This window comes from Hesperophylax consimilis, chromosome 19 (assembly GCF_061612785.1).
Source record: "Hesperophylax consimilis isolate HC1 chromosome 19, BYU_Hcon_1.0, whole genome shotgun sequence".
In the NCBI taxonomy this organism is placed as follows: domain Eukaryota; kingdom Metazoa; phylum Arthropoda; class Insecta; order Trichoptera; family Limnephilidae; genus Hesperophylax; species Hesperophylax consimilis.
The window spans coordinates 18598366-18619415 of NC_142854.1; the positions used below are offsets into that span (position 1 = coordinate 18598366).

Sequence of the window (21050 nt, forward strand, 5' to 3'; positions counted from 1 at the left end):
ATGATAGTAAACTTTCATTGTTTTTCATCATTGATGATAGTAATCTGTGATTGTTTTTTATCATTGATAAAGGTAATTTTTTATTGTTTTTAATCATTGATGATAGTAATCTTTCATTGATTTTTATCATTGAAAATATTAATCTTCCATTGTTTTAAATCATTAAAGAGAGTAATCTTTCATTGTTTTTAATCATCGTAGACAGTAATCTTTCATTGTTTTTAATCATTTATAATAGTAATCTTTCATTGTTTTTAATCATTAAACACAGTAATCTTTTATTGTTTTTAATCATTGAAGATAAGTAATATTTCATTGTTTTTAATCATTGAAGACAGAAATTTTTCATTGTTTTTAATCATTGATGATATTAATCTTTCAATATTTTAATCATTGAAGACAGTAATCTTTCATTGTTTTTAATCATTGATGATAGTAATCTTTGATTGTTTTTTAATCATTGATGAAGGTAATTTTTCATTGTTTTTAATGATTGATGATAGTAATCTTTCATTGTTTTTAATCATTGAAGAAAAGTAATATTTCATTGTTTTTAATCATTGAAGATGGTAATCTTTCATTGTTTTTAATCATTGAAAATATTAATCTTACATTGTTTTTAAACATTGAAGACAGTAATCTTTCATTGTTTTTAATCATCGTAGACAGTAATCTTTCATTGTTTTTTATCATTTATAATAGTAATCTTTCATTGTTTTTAATCATTGAACACAGTAATCTTTTATTGTTTTTAATCATTGAAGATAAGTAATATTTCATTGATTTAATCATTGATGATAGTAATCTTTGATTGTTTTTTAATCATTGATGAAGGTAATTTTTCATTGTTTTTAATGATTGATGATTGTAATCTTTCATTGTTTTTAATCATTGAAGATAAGTAATATTTCATTGTTTTTAATCATTGAAGATGGTAATCTTTCATTGTTTTGAATCATTGAAAATATTAATCTTACATTGTTTTTAATCATTGAAGACAGTAATCTTTCATTGTTTTTAATCATCGTAGACAGTAATCTTTCATTGTTTTTAATCATTGATGATAGTAATCTTTCATTGTTTTTAATCATTGATGATAGTAATCTGTGATTATTTTTTATCATTGATGAAGGTAATTTTTTATTGTTTTTAATCATTGATGATAGTAATCTTTCATTGATTTTAATCATTGAAAATATTAATCTTCCATTGTTTTAAATCATTAAAGAGAGTAATCTTTCATTGTTTTTAATCATCGTAGACAGTAATCTTTCATTGTTTGTAATCATTTATAATAGTAATCTTTCATTGTTTTTAATCATTGAAGACAGAAATCTTTTATTATTTTTAATCATTGAAGATAAGTAATATTTCATTGTTTTTAATCATTGAAGACAGTAATTTTTTATTGTTTTTAATCATTGATGATATTAATCTTTCAATATTTTAATCATAAAAGAGAGTAATCTTTCATTGTTTTTAATCATTGATGATAGTAATCTTTGATTTTTTTTAATCATTGATGAAGGTAATTTTTTATTGTTTTTAATCATTGATGATAGTAATCTTTCATTGTTTTTAATCATTGATGATAGTAATCTGTGATTGTTTTTTATCATTGATGAAGGTAATTTTTTATTGTTTTTAATCATTGATGATAGTAATCTTTCATTGATTTTTATCATTGAAAATATTAATCTTCCATTGTTTTAAATCATTAAAGAGAGTAATCTTTCATTGTTTTTAATCATCGTAGACAGTAATCTTTCATTGTTTTTAATCATTTATAATAGTAATCTTTCATTGTTTTTAATCATTGAACACAGTAATCTTTTATTGTTTTTAATCATTGAAGATAAGTAATATTTCATTGCTTTTAATCATTGAAGATACGAGTAGTAATCTTTATTTGTTTTTAATCGTTGAAGACAGTAATCTTTTATTGTTTTTAATCATTGAAGATAAGTAATATTTCATTGTTTTTAATCATTGAAGATAGTAATCTTTATTTGTTTTTAATCGTTGAAGACAGTAATCTTTTATTGTTTTTAATCATTGAAGATAAGTAATATTCCATTGTTTTCAATCATTGAAGACAGTAATTTTTCATTGTTTATAATCATTGATGATATTAATCTTTCAATATTTTAATCATTAAAGAGGGTAATCTTTCATTGTTTTTAATCATTGATGATAGTAATCTTTATTGTTTTTTAATCATTGATGAAGGTAATTTTTTATTGTTTTTAATCATTGATGATAGTAATCTTTCATTGTTTTTAATCATTGATGATAGTAATCTGTGATTGTTTTTTATCATTGATGAAGGTAATTTTTTATTGTTTTTAATCATTGATAATAGTAATCTTTCATTGATTTTAATCATTGAAAATATTAATCTTCCATTGTTTTAAATCATTGAAGAGAGTAATCTTTCATTGTTTTTAATCATCGTAGACAGTAATCTTTCATTGTTTTTAATCATTTATAATAGTAATCTTTCATTGTTTTTAATCATTGATGATAGTAATCTGTGATTGTTTTTTATCATTGATGAAAGTAATTTTTTATTGTTTTTTATCATTGATGATAGTAATCTTTCATTGATTTTAATCATTGAAAATATTAATCTTCCATTGTTTTAAATCATTAAAGAGAGTAATCTTTCATTGTTTTTAATCATCGTAGACAGTAATCTTTCATTGTTTTTAATCATTTATAATAGTAATCTTTCATTGTTTTTAATCATTAAACACAGTAATCTTTTATTGTTTTTAATCATTGAAGATAAGTAATATTTCATTGTTTTTAATCATTGAAGACAGAAATTTTTCATTGTTTTTAATCATTGATGATATTAATCTTTCAATATTTTAATCATTGAAGACAGTAATCTTTCATTGTTTTTAATCATTGATGATAGTAATCTTTGATTGTTTTTTAATCATTGATGAAGGTAATTTTTCATTGTTTTTAATGATTGATGATAGTAATCTTTCATTGTTTTTAATCATTGAAGAAAAGTAATATTTCATTGTTTTTAATCATTGAAGATGGTAATCTTTCATTGTTTTTAATCATTGAAAATATTAATCTTACATTGTTTTTAAACATTGAAGACAGTAATCTTTCATTGTTTTTAATCATCGTAGACAGTAATCTTTCATTGTTTTTTATCATTTATAATAGTAATCTTTCATTGTTTTTAATCATTGAACACAGTAATCTTTTATTGTTTTTAATCATTGAAGATAAGTAATATTTCATTGATTTAATCATTGATGATAGTAATCTTTGATTGTTTTTTAATCATTGATGAAGGTAATTTTTCATTGTTTTTAATGATTGATGATTGTAATCTTTCATTGTTTTTAATCATTGAAGATAAGTAATATTTCATTGTTTTTAATCATTGAAGATGGTAATCTTTCATTGTTTTTAATCATTGAAAATATTAATCTTACATTGTTTTTAATCATTGAAGACAGTAATCTTTCATTGTTTTTAATCATCGTAGACAGTAATCTTTCATTGTTTTTAATCATTGATGATAGTAATCTTTCATTGTTTTTAATCATTGATGATAGTAATCTGTGATTATTTTTTATCATTGATGAAGGTAATTTTTTATTGTTTTTAATCATTGATGATAGTAATCTTTCATTGATTTTAATCATTGAAAATATTAATCTTCCATTGTTTTAAATCATTAAAGAGAGTAATCTTTCATTGTTTTTAATCATCGTAGACAGTAATCTTTCATTGTTTGTAATCATTTATAATAGTAATCTTTCATTGTTTTTAATCATTGAAGACAGAAATCTTTTATTATTTTTAATCATTGAAGATAAGTAATATTTCATTGTTTTTAATCATTGAAGACAGTAATTTTTTATTGTTTTTAATCATTGATGATATTAATCTTTCAATATTTTAATCATAAAAGAGAGTAATCTTTCATTGTTTTTAATCATTGATGATAGTAATCTTTGATTTTTTTTAATCATTGATGAAGGTAATTTTTTATTGTTTTTAATCATTGATGATAGTAATCTTTCATTGTTTTTAATCATTGATGATAGTAATCTGTGATTGTTTTTTATCATTGATGAAGGTAATTTTTTATTGTTTTTAATCATTGATGATAGTAATCTTTCATTGATTTTTATCATTGAAAATATTAATCTTCCATTGTTTTAAATCATTAAAGAGAGTAATCTTTCATTGTTTTTAATCATCGTAGACAGTAATCTTTCATTGTTTTTAATCATTTATAATAGTAATCTTTCATTGTTTTTAATCATTGAACACAGTAATCTTTTATTGTTTTTAATCATTGAAGATATGTAATATTTCATTGCTTTTAATCATTGAAGATACGAGTAGTAATCTTTATTTGTTTTTAATCGTTGAAGACAGTAATCTTTTATTGTTTTTAATCATTGAAGATAAGTAATATTTCATTGTTTTTAATCATTGAAGATAGTAATCTTTATTTGTTTTTAATCGTTGAAGACAGTAATCTTTTATTGTTTTTAATCATTGAAGATAAGTAATATTCCATTGTTTTCAATCATTGAAGACAGTAATTTTTCATTGTTTATAATCATTGATGATATTAATCTTTCAATATTTTAATCATTAAAGAGGGTAATCTTTCATTGTTTTTAATCATTGATGATAGTAATCTTTATTGTTTTTTAATCATTGATGAAGGTAATTTTTTATTGTTTTTAATCATTGATGATAGTAATCTTTCATTGTTTTTAATCATTGATGATAGTAATCTGTGATTGTTTTTTATCATTGATGAAGGTAATTTTTTATTGTTTTTAATCATTGATAATAGTAATCTTTCATTGATTTTAATCATTGAAAATATTAATCTTCCATTGTTTTAAATCATTAAAGAGAGTAATCTTTCATTGTTTTTAATCATCGTAGACAGTAATCTTTCATTGTTTTTAATCATTTATAATAGTAATCTTTCATTGTTTTTAATCATTGATGATAGTAATCTGTGATTGTTTTTTATCATTGATGAAAGTAATTTTTTATTGTTTTTTATCATTGATGATAGTAATCTTTCATTGATTTTAATCATTGAAAATATTAATCTTCCATTGTTTTAAATCATTAAAGAGAGTTAACTTTCATTGTTTTTAATCATCGTAGACAGTAATCTATCATTGTTTTTAATCATTTATAATAGTAATCTTTCATTGTTTTTAATCATTGAACACAGTAATCTTTTTTTGTTTTTAATCATTGAAGATAAGTAATATTTCATTGTTTTTAATCATTGAAGACAGAAATTTTTCATTGTTTTTAATCATTGATGATATTAACCTTTCAATATTTTAATCATTGAAGACAGTAATCTTTCATTGTTTTTAATCATTGGTGATAGTAATCTTTGATTGTTTTTTAATCATTGATGAAGGTAATTTTTCATTGTTTTTAATGATTGATGATAGTAATCTTTCATTGTTTTTAATCATTGAAGATAAGTAATATTTCATTGTTTTTAATCATTGAAGATGGTAATCTTTAATTGTTTTTAATCAATGAAAATATTAATCTTACATTGTTTTTAATCATTGAAGACAGTAATCTTTCATTGTTTTTAATCATCGTAGACAGTAATCTTTCATTGTTTTTTACATTTATAATAGTAATCTTTTATTGTTTTTAATCATTGAACAGAGTAATCTTTTATTGTTTTTAATTATTGAAGATAAGTTATATTTCATTGTTTTTAATCATTGATGATAGTAATCTTTGATTGTTTTTTAATCATTGATGAAGGTAATTTTTCATTGTTTTTAATGATTGATGATAGTAATCTTTCATTGTTTTTAATCATTGAAGATAAGTAATATTTCATTGTTTTTAATCATTGAAGATGGTAATCTTTCATTGTTTTTAATCATTGAAAATATTAATCTTACATTGTTTAAAATCATTTAAGACAGTAATCTTTCATTGTTTTTAATCATCGTAGACAGTAATCTTTCATTGTTTTTTTATCATTTATAATAGTAATCTTTCATTGTTTTTAATCATTGAACACAGTAATCTTTTATTGTTTTTAATCATTGAAGATAAGTAATATTTCATTGTTTTTAATCATTGATGATAGTAATCTTTGATTGTTTTTTAATCATTGATGAAGGTAATTTTTCATTGTTTTTAATGATTGATGATAGTAATCTTTCATTGTTTTTAATCATTGAAGATAAGTAATATTTCATTGTTTTTAATCATTGAAGATGGTAATCTTTCATTGTTTTTAATCATTGAAAATATTAATCTGACATTGTTTTTAATCATTTAAGACAGTAATCTTTCATTGTTTTTAATCATCGTAGACAGTAATCTTTCATTGTTTTTAATCATTTATAATAGTAATCTTTCATTGTTTTTAATCATTGAACACAGTAATCTTTTATTGTTTTTAATCATTGAAGATAAGTAATATTTCATTGTTTTTAATCATTGAAGACAGTAATTTTTCATTGTTTTTAATCATTGATGATATTAATCTATCAATATTTTAATCATTGAAGACAGTAATCTTTCATTGTTTTTAATCATTGATGATAGTAATCTTTGATTGTTTTTTAATCATTGATGAAGGTAATTTTTCATTGTTTTTAATGATTGATTATCATCAATCATTAAAAACAATGAAAAATTACTAGTAATCTGTGATTGTTTTTTATCATTGATGAAGGTAATTTTTTATTGTTTTTAATCATTGATGATAGTAATCTTTCATTGATTTTAATCATTGAAAATATTAATCTTCCATTGTTTTAAATCATTAAAGAGAGTAATCTTTCATTGTTTTTAATCATCGTAGACAGTAATCTTTCATTGTTTTTAATCATTTATAATAGTAATCTTTCATTGTTTTTAATCATTGAAGACAGTAATCTTTTATTATTTTTAATCATTGAAGATAAGTAATATTTCATTGTTTTTAATCATTGAAGAAAGTAATTTTTCATTGTTTTTAATCATTGATGATATTAATCTTTCAATATTTTAATCATTAAAGAGAGTAATCTTTCATTGTTTTTAATCATTGATGATAGTAATCTTTGATTTTTTTTTAATCATTGATGAAGGTAATTTTTTATTGTGTTTAATCATTGATGATAGTAAACTTTCATTGTTTTTAATCATTGATGATAGTAATCTGTGATTGTTTTTTATCATTGATGAAGGTAATTTTTTATTGTTTTTAATCATTGATGATAGTAATCTTTCATTGATTTTTATCATTGAAAATATTAATCTTCCATTGTTTTAAATCATTAAAGAGAGTAATCTTTCATTGTTTTTAATCATCGTAGACAGTAATCTTTCATTGTTTTTAATCATTGATGAAGGTAATTTTTCATTGTTTTTAATGATTGATGATAGTAATCTTACATTGTTTTTAATCATTGAAGATAAGTAATATTTCATTGTTTTTAATCATTGAAGATGGTAATCTTTCATTGTTTTTAATCATTGAAAATATTAATCTTACATTGCTTTTAATCATTGAAGACACTAATCTCTCATTGTTTTTAATCATCGTAGACAGTAATCTTTCATTGTTTTTAACCATTTATAATAGTAATCTTTCATTGTTTTTAATCATTGAACACAGTAATCTTTTATTGTTTTTAATCATTGAAGATAAGTAATATTTCATTGTTTTTAATCATTGAAGACAGTAATTTTTCATTGTTTTTAATCATTGATGATATTAATCTTTCAATATTTTAATCATCGAAGACCGTAATCTTTCATTGTTTTTAATCATTGATGATAGTAATCTTTGATTGTTTTTTAATCATTGATGAAGGTAATTTTTCATTGTTTTTAATGATTGATGATAGTAATCTTTCATTGTTTTTAATCATTGAAGATAAGTAATATTTCATTGTTTTTAATCATTTAAGACAGTAATCTTTCATTGTTTTTAATCATCGTAGACAGTAATCTTTCATGGTTTTTAATCATTTATAATAGTAATCTTTCATTGTTTTTAATCATTGAAAATATTAATCTTACATTGCTTTTAATCATTGAAGACACTAATCTTTCATTGTTTTTAATCATCGTAGACAGTAATCTTTCATTGTTTTTAATCATTTATAATAGTAATCTTTCATTGTTTTTAATCATTGAACACAGTAATCTTTTATTGTTTTTAATCATTGAAGATAAGTAATATTTCATTGTTTTTAATCATTGAAGACAGTAATTTTTCATTGTTTTTAATCATTGATGATATTAATCTTTCAATATTTTAATCACCGAAGACAGTAATCTTTCATTGTTTTTAATCATTGATGGTAGTAATCTTTGATTGTTTTTTAATCATTGATGAAGGTAATTTTTCATTGTTTTTAATGATTGATGATTGTAATCTTTCATTGTTTTTAATCATTGAAGATAAGTAATATTTCATTGTTTTTAATCATTGAAGATGGTAATCTTTCATTGTTTTTAATCATTGAAGATAGTAATCTTTATTTGTTTTTAATCGTTGAAGACAGTTATCTTTTTTTGTTTTTAATCATTGAAGATAAGTAATATTTCATTGTTTTTAATCATTGAAGACAGAAATTTTTCATTGTTTTTAATCATTGATGATATTAACCTTTCAATATTTTAATCATTGAAGACAGTAATCTTTCATTGTTTTTAATCATTGAAGACAGTAATCTTTTATTATTTTTAATCATTGAAGATAAGTAATATTTCATTGTTTTTAATCATTGAAGACAGTAATTTTTCATTGTTTTAAATCATTGATGATACTAATCTTTCAATATTTTAATCATTAAAGAGAGTAATCTTTCATTGTTTTTAATCATTGATGATAGTAATCTTTGATTTTTTTTTAATCATTGATGAAGGTAATTTTTTATTGTGTTTAATCATTGATGATAGTAAACTTTCATTGTTTTTAATCATTGATGATAGTAATCTGTGATTGTTTTTTATCATTGATGAAGGTAATTTTTTATTGTTTTTAATCATTGATGATAGTAATCTTTCATTGATTTTTATCATTGAAAATATTAATCTTCCATTGTTTTAAATCATTAAAGAGAGTAATCTTTCATTGTTTTTAATCATCGTAGACAGTAATCTTTCATTGTTTTTAATCATTGATGAAGGTAATTTTTCATTGTTTTTAATGATTGATGATAGTAATCTTACATTGTTTTTAATCATTGAAGATAAGTAATATTTCATTGTTTTTAATCATTGAAGATGGTAATCTTTCATTGTTTTTAATCATTGAAAATATTAATCTTACATTGCTTTTAATCATTGAAGACACTAATCTCTCATTGTTTTTAATCATCGTAGACAGTAATCTTTCATTGTTTTTAACCATTTATAATAGTAATCTTTCATTGTTTTTAATCATTGAACACAGTAATCTTTTATTGTTTTTAATCATTGAAGATAAGTAATATTTCATTGTTTTTAATCATTGAAGACAGTAATTTTTCATTGTTTTTAATCATTGATGATATTAATCTTTCAATATTTTAATCATCGAAGACCGTAATCTTTCATTGTTTTTAATCATTGATGATAGTAATCTTTGATTGTTTTTTAATCATTGATGAAGGTAATTTTTCATTGTTTTTAATGATTGATGATAGTAATCTTTCATTGTTTTTAATCATTGAAGATAAGTAATATTTCATTGTTTTTAATCATTTAAGACAGTAATCTTTCATTGTTTTTAATCATCGTAGACAGTAATCTTTCATGGTTTTTAATCATTTATAATAGTAATCTTTCATTGTTTTTAATCATTGAAAATATTAATCTTACATTGCTTTTAATCATTGAAGACACTAATCTTTCATTGTTTTTAATCATCGTAGACAGTAATCTTTCATTGTTTTTAATCATTTATAATAGTAATCTTTCATTGTTTTTAATCATTGAACACAGTAATCTTTTATTGTTTTTAATCATTGAAGATAAGTAATATTTCATTGTTTTTAATCATTGAAGACAGTAATTTTTCATTGTTTTTAATCATTGATGATATTAATCTTTCAATATTTTAATCACCGAAGACAGTAATCTTTCATTGTTTTTAATCATTGATGGTAGTAATCTTTGATTGTTTTTTAATCATTGATGAAGGTAATTTTTCATTGTTTTTAATGATTGATGATTGTAATCTTTCATTGTTTTTAATCATTGAAGATAAGTAATATTTCATTGTTTTTAATCATTGAAGATGGTAATCTTTCATTGTTTTTAATCATTGAAGACAGTAATCTTTCATTGTTTTTAATCATCGTAGACAGTAATCTTTCATTTTTTTTTATCATTTATAATAGTAATCTTTCATTGTTTTTAATCATTGAACACAGTAATCTTTTATTGTTTTTAATCATTGAAGATAAGTAATATTTCATTGTTTTTAATCATTGATGATAGTAATCTTTGATTGTTTTTTAATCATTGATGAAGGTAATTTTTCATTGTTTTTAATGATTGATGATAGTAATCTTTCATTGTTTTTAATCATTGAAGATAAGTATTATTTCATTGTTTTTAATCATTGAAGATGGTAATCTTTCATTGTTTTTAATCATTGAAAATATTAATCTTACATTGTTTTTAATCATTTAAGACAGTAATCTTTCATTGTTTTTAATCATCGTAGACAGTAATCTTTCATTGTTTTTAATCATTTATAATAGTAATCTTTCATTGTTTTTAATCATTGAACACAGTTATCTTTTATTGTTTTTAATCATTGAAGATAAGTAATATTTCATTGTTTTTAATCATTGAAGACAGTAATTTTTCATTGTTTTTAATCATTGATGATATTAATCTATCAATATTTTAATCATTGAAGACAGTAATCTTTCATTGTTTTTAATCATTGATGATAGTAATCTTTGATTGTTTTTTAATCATTGATGAAGGTAATTTTTCATTGTTTTTAATGATTGATGATAGTAATCTGTGATTGTTTTTTATCATTGATGAAGGTAATTTTTTATTGTTTTTTATCATTCATGATAGTAATCTTTCATTGATTTTAATCATTGAAAATATTAATCTTCCATTGTTTTAAATCATTAAAGAGAGTAATCTTTCATTGTTTTTAATCATCGTAGACAGTAATCTTTCATTGTTTTTAATCATTTATAATAGTAATCTTTCATTGTTTTTAATCATTGAAGACAGTAATCTTTTATTATTTTAAATCATTGAAGATAAGTAATATTTCATTGTTTTTAATCATTGAAGACAGTAATTTTTCATTGTTTTTAATCATTGATGATATTAATCTTTCAATATTTTAATCATTAAAGAGAGTAATCTTTCATTGTTTTTAATCATTGATGATAGTAATCTTTGATTGTTTTTTAATCATTGATGAAGGTAATTTTTTATTGTTTTTAATCATTGATGATAGTAATCTTTCATTGTTTTTAATCATTGATGATAGTAAACTGTGATTGTTTTTTATCATTGATGAAGGTAATTTTTTATTGTTTTTTATCATTGATGAAAGTAATTTTTTATTGTTTTTTATCATTGATGATAGTAATCTTTCATTGTTTTTAATCATCGTAGACAGTAATCTTTCATTGTTTTTTTTCATTTATAATAGTAATCTTTCATTGTTTTTAATCATTGAACACAGTTATCTTTTTTTGTTTTAAATCATTGAAGATAAGTAATATTTCATTGTTTTTAATCATTGAAGACAGAAATTTTTCATTGTTTTTAATCATTGATGATATTAACCTTTCAATATTTTAATCATTGAAGACAGTAATCTTTCATTGTTTTTAATCATTGGTGATAGTAATCTTTGATTGTTTTTTAATCATTGATGAAGGTAATTTTTCATTGTTTTTAATGATTGATGATAGTGATCTTTCATTGTTTTTAATCATTGAAGATAAGTAATATTTCATTGTTTTTAATCATTGAAGATGGTAATCTTTCATTGTTTTTAATCAATGAAAATATTAATCTTACATTGTTTTTAATCATTGAAGACAGTAATCTTTCATTGTTTTTAATCATCGTAGACAGTAATCTTTCATTGTTTTTTTTCATTTATAATAGTAATCTTTCATTGTTTTTAATCATTGAACAGAGTAATCTTTTATTGTTTTTAATTATTGAAGATAAGTAATATTTCATTGTTTTTAATCATTGAACAGAGTAATCTTTTATTGTTTTTAATTATTGAAGATAAGTAATATTTCATTGTTTTTAATCATTGATGATAGTAATCTTTGATTGTTTTTTAATCATTGATGAAGGTAATTTTTCATTGTTTTTAATGATTGATGATAGTAATCTTTCATTGTTTTTAATCATTGAAGATAAGTAATATTTCATTGTTTTTAATCATTGAAGATGGTAATCTTTCATTGTTTTTAATCATTGAAAATATTAATCTTACATTGTTTTTAATCATTTAAGACAGTAATCTTTCATTGTTTTTAATCATCGTAGACAGTAATCTTTCATTGTTTTTTATCATTTATAATAGTAATCTTTCATTGTTTTTAATCATTGAACACAGTAATCTTTTATTGTTTTTAATCATTGAAGATAAGTAATATTTCATTGTTTTTAATCATTGATGATAGTAATCTTTGATTTTTTTTTAATCATTGATGAAGGTAATTTTTCATTGTTTTTAATGATTGATGATAGTAATCTTTCATTGTTTTTAATCATTGAAGATAAGTAATATTTCATTGTTTTTAATCATTGAAAATATTAATCTGACATTGTTTTTAATCATTTAAGACAGTAATCTTTCATTGTTGTTAATCATCGTAGACAGTAATCTTTCATTGTTTTTAATCATTTATAATAGTAATCTTTCATTGTTTTTAATCATTGAACACAGTAATCTTTTATTGTTTTTAATCATTGAAGATAAGTAATATTTCATTGTTTTTAATCTTTGAAGACAGTAATTTTTCATTGTTTTTAATCATTGATGATATTAATCTATCAATATTTTAATCATTGAAGACAGTAATCTTTCATTGTTTTTAATCATTGATGATAGTAATCTTTGATTGTTTTTTAATCATTGATGAAGGTAATTTTTCATTGTTTTTAATGATTGATGATAGTAATCTGTGATTGTTTTTTATCATTGATGAAGGTAATTTTTTATTGTTTTTAATCATTGATGATAGTAATCTTTCATTGATTTTAATCATTGAAAATATTAATCTTCCATTGTTTTAAATCATTAAAGAGAGTAATCTTTCATTGTTTTTAATCATCGTAGACAGTAATCTTTCATTGTTTTTAATCATTTATAATAGTAATCTTTCATTGTTTTCAATCATTGAAGACAGTAATCTTTTATTATTTTTAATCATTGAAGATAAGTAATATTTCATTGTTTTTAATCATTGAAGACAGTAATTTTTCATTGTTTTTAATCATTGATGATATTAATCTTTCAATATTTTAATCATTAAAGAGAGTAATCTTTCATTGTTTTTAATCATTGATGATAGTAATCTTTGATTTTTTTTTAATCATTGATGAAGGTAATTTTTTATTGTGTTTAATCATTGATGATAGTAATCTTTCATTGTTTTTAATCATTGGTGATAGTAATCTTTGATTGTTTTTTAATCATTGATGAAGGTAATTTTTCATTGTTTTTAATGATTGATGATAGTGATCTTTCATTGTTTTTAATCATTGAAGATAAGTAATATTTCATTGTTTTTAATCATTGAAGATGGTAATCTTTCATTGTTTTTAATCAATGAAAATATTAATCTTACATTGTTTTTAATCATTGAAGACAGTAATCTTTCATTGTTTTTAATCATCGTAGACAGTAATCTTTCATTGTTTTTTTTCATTTATAATAGTAATCTTTCATTGTTTTTAATCATTGAACAGAGTAATCTTTTATTGTTTTTAATTATTGAAGATAAGTAATATTTCATTGTTTTTAATCATTGAACAGAGTAATCTTTTATTGTTTTTAATTATTGAAGATAAGTAATATTTCATTGTTTTTAATCATTGATGATAGTAATCTTTGATTGTTTTTTAATCATTGATGAAGGTAATTTTTCATTGTTTTTAATGATTGATGATAGTAATCTTTCATTGTTTTTAATCATTGAAGATAAGTAATATTTCATTGTTTTTAATCATTGAAGATGGTAATCTTTCATTGTTTTTAATCATTGAAAATATTAATCTTACATTGTTTTTAATCATTTAAGACAGTAATCTTTCATTGTTTTTAATCATCGTAGACAGTAATCTTTCATTGTTTTTTATCATTTATAATAGTAATCTTTCATTGTTTTTAATCATTGAACACAGTTATCTTTTATTGTTTTTAATCATTGAAGATAAGTAATATTTCATTGTTTTTAATCATTGATGATAGTAATCTTTGATTTTTTTTTAATCATTGATGAAGGTAATTTTTCATTGTTTTTAATGATTGATGATAGTAATCTTTCATTGTTTTTAATCATTGAAGATAAGTAATATTTCATTGTTTTTAATCATTGAAAATATTAATCTGACATTGTTTTTAATCATTTAAGACAGTAATCTTTCATTGTTGTTAATCATCGTAGACAGTAATCTTTCATTGTTTTTAATCATTTATAATAGTAATCTTTCATTGTTTTTAATCATTGAACACAGTAATCTTTTATTGTTTTTAATCATTGAAGATAAGTAATATTTCATTGTTTTTAATCTTTGAAGACAGTAATTTTTCATTGTTTTTAATCATTGATGATATTAATCTATCAATATTTTAATCATTGAAGACAGTAATCTTTCATTGTTTTTAATCATTGATGATAGTAATCTTTGATTGTTTTTTAATCATTGATGAAGGTAATTTTTCATTGTTTTTAATGATTGATGATAGTAATCTGTGATTGTTTTTTATCATTGATGAAGGTAATTTTTTATTGTTTTTAATCATTGATGATAGTAATCTTTCATTGATTTTAATCATTGAAAATATTAATCTTCCATTGTTTTAAATCATTAAAGAGAGTAATCTTTCATTGTTTTTAATCATCGTAGACAGTAATCTTTCATTGTTTTTAATCATTTATAATAGTAATCTTTCATTGTTTTCAATCATTGAAGACAGTAATCTTTTATTATTTTTAATCATTGAAGATAAGTAATATTTCATTGTTTTTAATCATTGAAGACAGTAATTTTTCATTGTTTTTAATCATTGATGATATTAATCTTTCAATATTTTAATCATTAAAGAGAGTAATCTTTCATTGTTTTTAATCATTGATGATAGTAATCTTTGATTTTTTTTTAATCATTGATGAAGGTAATTTTTTATTGTGTTTAATCATTGATGATAGTAAACTTTCATTGTTTTTCATCATTGATGATAGTAATCTGTGATTGTTTTTTATCATTGATAAAGGTAAATTTTTATTGTTTTTAATCATTGATGATAGTAATCTTTCATTGATTTTTATCATTGAAAATATTAATCTTCCATTGTTTTAAATCATTAAAGAGAGTAATCTTTCATTGTTTTTAATCATCGTAGACAGTAATCTTTCATTGTTTTTAATCATTTATAATAGTAATCTTTCATTGTTTTTAATCATTGAACACAGAAATCTTTTATTGTTTTTAATCATTGAAGATAAGTAATATTTCATTGTTTTTAATCATTGAAGATACGAGTAGTAATCTTTATTTGTTTTTAATCGTTGAAGACAGTAATCTTTTATTGTTTTTAATCATTGAAGATAAGTAATATTTCATTGTTTTTAATCATTGAAGATAGTAATCTTTATTTGTTTTTAATCGTTGAAGACAGTAATCTTTTATTGTTTTTAATCATTGAAGATAAGAAATATTTCATTGTTTTTAATCATTGAAGACAGTAATTTTTCATTGTTTATAATCATTGATGATATTAATCTTTCAATATTTTAATCATTAAAGAGAGTAATCTTTCATTGTTTTTAATCATTGATGATAGTAATCTTTGATTTTTTTTTAATCATTGATGAAGGTAATTTTTTATTGTTTTTAATCATTGATGATAGTAATCTTTCATTGTTTTTAATCATTGATGATAGTAATCTGTGATTGTTTTTTATCATTGATGAAGGTAATTTTTTATTGTTTTTAATCATTGATGATAGTAATCTTTCATTGATTTTAATCATTGAAAATATTAATCTTCCATTGTTTTAAATCATTTAAGAGAGGTATCTTTCATTGTTTTTAATCATCGTAGACAGTAATCTTTCATTGTTTTTAATCATTTATAATAGTAATCTTTCATTGTTTTTAATCATTGAACACAGTAATCTTTTTTTGTTTTTAATCATTGAAGATAAGTAATATTTCATTGTTTTTAATCATTGAAGACAGAAATTTTTCATTGTTTTTAATCATTGATGATATTAATCTTTCAATATTTTAATCATTGAAGACAGTAATCTTTCATTGTTTTTAATCATTGATGATAGTAATCTTTGATTGTTTTTTAATCATTGATGAAGGTAATTTTTCATTGTTTTTAATGATTGATGATAGTAATCTTTCATTGTTTTCAATCATTGAAGATAAGTAATATTTCATTGTTTTTAATCATTGAAGATGGTAATCTTTCACTGTTTTTAATCAATGAAAATATTAATCTTACATTGTTTTTAATCATTGAAGACAGTAATCTTTCATTGTTTTTAATCATCGTAGACAGTAATCTTTCATTGTTTTTTATCATTTATAATAGTAATCTTTCATTGTTTTTAATCATTGAACACAGTAATCTTTTATTGTTTTTAATTATTGAAGATAAGTAATATTTCATTGTTTTTAATCATTGAAGATGGTAATCTTTCATTGTTTTTAATCATTGAAAATATTAATCTTACATTGTTTTTAATCATTGAAGACAGTAATCTTTCATTGTTTTTAATCATCGTAGACAGTAATCTTTCATTGTTTTTTATCATTTATAATAGTAATCTTTCATTGTTTTTAATCATTGAACACAGTAATCTTTTATTGTTTTTAATCATTGAAGATAAGTAATATTTCATTGTTTTTAATCATTGATGATAGTAATCTTTGATTGTTTTTTAATCATTGATGAAGGTAATTTTTCATTGTTTTTAATGATTGATGATAGTAATCTTTCATTGTTTTTAATCATTGAAGATAAGTAATATTTCATTGTTTTTAATCATTGAAAATATTAATCTGACATTGTTTTTAATCATTTAAGACAGTAATCTTTCATTGTTGTTAATCATTTATAATAGTAATCTTTCATTGTTTTTAATCATTGAACACAGTAATCTTTTATTGTTTTTAATCATTGAAGATAAGTAATATTTCATTGTTTTTAATCTTTGAAGACAGTAATTTTTCATTGTTTTTAATCATTGATGATATTAATCTATCAATATTTTAATCATTGAAGACAGTAATCTTTCATTGTTTTTAATCATTGATGATAGTAATCTTTGATTGTTTTTTAATCATTGATGAAGGTAATTTTTCATTGTTTTTAATGATTGATGATAGTAATCTGTGATTGTTTTTTATCATTGATGAAGGTAATTTTTTATTGTTTTTAATCATTGATGACAGTAATCTTTCATTGATTTTAATCATTGAAAATATTAATCTTCCATTGTTTTAAATCATTAAAGAGAGTAATCTTTCATTGTTTTTAATCATCGTAGACAGTAATCTTTCATTGTTTTTAATCATTTATAATAGTAATCTTTCATTGTTTTCAATCATTGAAGACAGTAATCTTTTATTATTTTTAATCATTGAAGATAAGTAATATTTCATTGTTTTTAATCATTGAAGACAGTAATTTTTCATTGTTTTTAATCATTGATGATATTAATCTTTCAATATTTTAATCATTAAAGAGAGTAATCTTTCATTGTTTTTAATCATTGATGATAGTAATCTTTGATTTTTTTTTAATCATTGATGAAGGTAATTTTTTATTGTGTTTAATCATTGATGATAGTAAACTTTCATTGTTTTTCATCATTGATGATAGTAATCTGTGATTGTTTTTTATCATTGATAAAGGTAAATTTTTATTGTTTTTAATCATTGATGATAGTAATCTTTCATTGATTTTTATCATTGAAAATATTAATCTTCCATTGTTTTAAATCATTAAAGAGAGTAATCTTTCATTGTTTTTAATCATCGTAGACAGTAATCTTTCATTGTTTTTAATCATTTATAATAGTAATCTTTCATTGTTTTTAATCATTGAACACAGAAATCTTTTATTGTTTTTAATCATTGAAGATAAGTAATATTTCATTGTTTTTAATCATTGAAGATACGAGTAGTAATCTTTATTTGTTTTTAATCGTTGAAGACAGTAATCTTTTATTGTTTTTAATCATTGAAGATAAGTAATATTTCATTGTTTTTAATCATTGAAGATAGTAATCTTTATTTGTTTTTAATCGTTGAAGACAGTAATCTTTTATTGTTTTTAATCATTGAAGATAAGAAATATTTCATTGTTTTTAATCATTGAAGACAGTAATTTTTCATTGTTTATAATCATTGATGATATTAATCTTTCAATATTTTAATCATTAAAGAGAGTAATCTTTCATTGTTTTTAATCATTGATGATAGTAATCTTTGATTTTTTTTTAATCATTGATAAAGGTAATTTTTTATTGTTTTTAATCATTGATGATAGTAATCTTTCATTGTTTTTAATCATTGATGATAGTAATCTGTGATTGTTTTTTATCATTGATGAAGGTAATTTTTTATTGTTTTTAATCATTGATGATAGTAATCTTTCATTGATTTTAATCATTGAAAATATTAATCTTCCATTGTTTTAAATCATTTAAGAGAGGTATCTTTCATTGTTTTTAATCATCGTAGACAGTAATCTTTCATTGTTTTTAATCATTTATAATAGTAATCTTTCATTGTTTTTAATCATTGAACACAGTAATCTTTTTTTGTTTTTAATCATTGAAGATAAGTAATATTTCATTGTTTTTAATCATTGAAGACAGAAATTTTTCATTGTTTTTAATCATTGATGATATTAATCTTTCAATATTTTAATCATTGAAGACAGTAATCTTTCATTGTTTTTAATCATTGATGATAGTAATCTTTGATTGTTTTTTAATCATTGATGAAGGTAATTTTTCATTGTTTTTAATGATTGATGATAGTAATCTTTCATTGTTTTCAATCATTGAAGATAAGTAATATTTCATTGTTTTTAATCATTGAAGATGGTAATCTTTCACTGTTTTTAATCAATGAAAATATTAATCTTACATTGTTTTTAATCATTGAAGACAGTAATCTTTCATTGTTTTTAATCATCGTAGACAGTAATCTTTCATTGTTTTTTATCATTTATAATAGTAATCTTTCATTGTTTTTAATCATTGAACACAGTAATCTTTTATTGTTTTTAATTATTGAAGATAAGTAATATTTCATTGTTTTTAATCATTGAAGATGGTAATCTTTCATTGTTTTTAATCATTGAAAATATTAATCTTACATTGTTTTTAATCATTGAAGACAGTAATCTTTCATTGTTTTTAATCATCGTAGACAGTAATCTTTCATTGTTTTTTATCATTTATAATAGTAATCTTTCATTGTTTTTAATCATTGAACACAGTAATCTTTTATTGTTTTTAATCATTGAAGATAAGTAATATTTCATTGTTTTTAATCATTGATGATAGTAATCTTTGATTGTTTTTTAATCATTGATGAAGGTAATTTTTTATTGTTTTTAATCATTGATGATAGTAATCTTTCATTGTTTTTAATCATTGAAAATATTAATCTTACATTGCTTTTAATCATTGAAGACACTAATCTTTCATTGTTTTTAATCATCGTAGACAGTAATCTTTCATTGTTTTTAATCATTTATAATAGTAATCTTTCATTGTCTTTAATCATTGAACACAGTAATCTTTTATTGTTTTTAATCATTGAAGATAAGTAATATTTCATTGCTTTTAATCATTGAAGATACGAGTAGTAATCTTTATTTGTTTTGAATCGTTGAAGACAGTAATCTTTTATTGTTTTTAATCATTGAAGATAAGTAATATTTCATTGTTTTTAATCATTGAAGATAGTAATCTTTATTTGTTTTTAATCGTTGAAGACAGTAATCTTTTATTGTTTTTAATCATTGAAGACAGTAATTTTTCATTGTTTATAATCATTGATGATATTAATCTTTCAATATTTTAATCATTAAAGAGAGTAATCTTTCATTGTTTTTAATCATTAATGATAGTAATCTTTGATTGTTTTTTAATCATTGATGAAGGTAATTTTTTATTGTTTTTAATCATTGATGATAGTAATCTTTCATTGTTTTTAATCATTGATGATAGTAATCTGTGATTGTTTTTTATCATTGATGAAGGTAATTTTTTATTGTTTTTAATCATTGATGATAGTAATCTTTCATTGATTTTAATCATTGAAAATATTAATCTTCCATTGTTTTAAATCATTAAAGAGAGTAATCTTTCATTGTTTTTAATCATCGTAGACAGTAATCTTTCATTTTTTTTTAATCATTTATAATAGTAATCTTTCATTGTTTTTAATCATTGAACACAGTAATCTTTTTTGTTTTTAATCATTGAAGATAAGTAATATTTCATTGTTTTTAATCATTGAAGACAGAAATTTTTCATTGTTTTTAATCATTGATGATATTAATCTTTCAATATTTTAATCATTGAAGACAGTAATCTTTCATTGTTTTTAATCATTGATGATAGTAATCTTTGATTGTTTTTTAATCATTGATGAAGGTAATTTTTCATTGTTTTTAATGATTGATGATAGTAATCTTTCATTGTTTTTAATCATTGAAGATAAGTAATATTTCATTGTTTTTAATCATTGAAGATGGTAATCTTTCATTGTTTTTAATCAATGAAAATATTAATCTTACA

General features: G+C 20.5%; 1 protein-coding gene across 1 annotated transcript in view; it reads right to left on the reverse strand.

Annotated features, from left to right (window-relative positions):
- Window positions 1-21050, reverse strand: part of LOC149414939 (uncharacterized) — a 93302-nt gene that overhangs the window by 17462 nt on the left and 54790 nt on the right. The gene's annotated exons all lie outside the window — the stretch shown is intronic.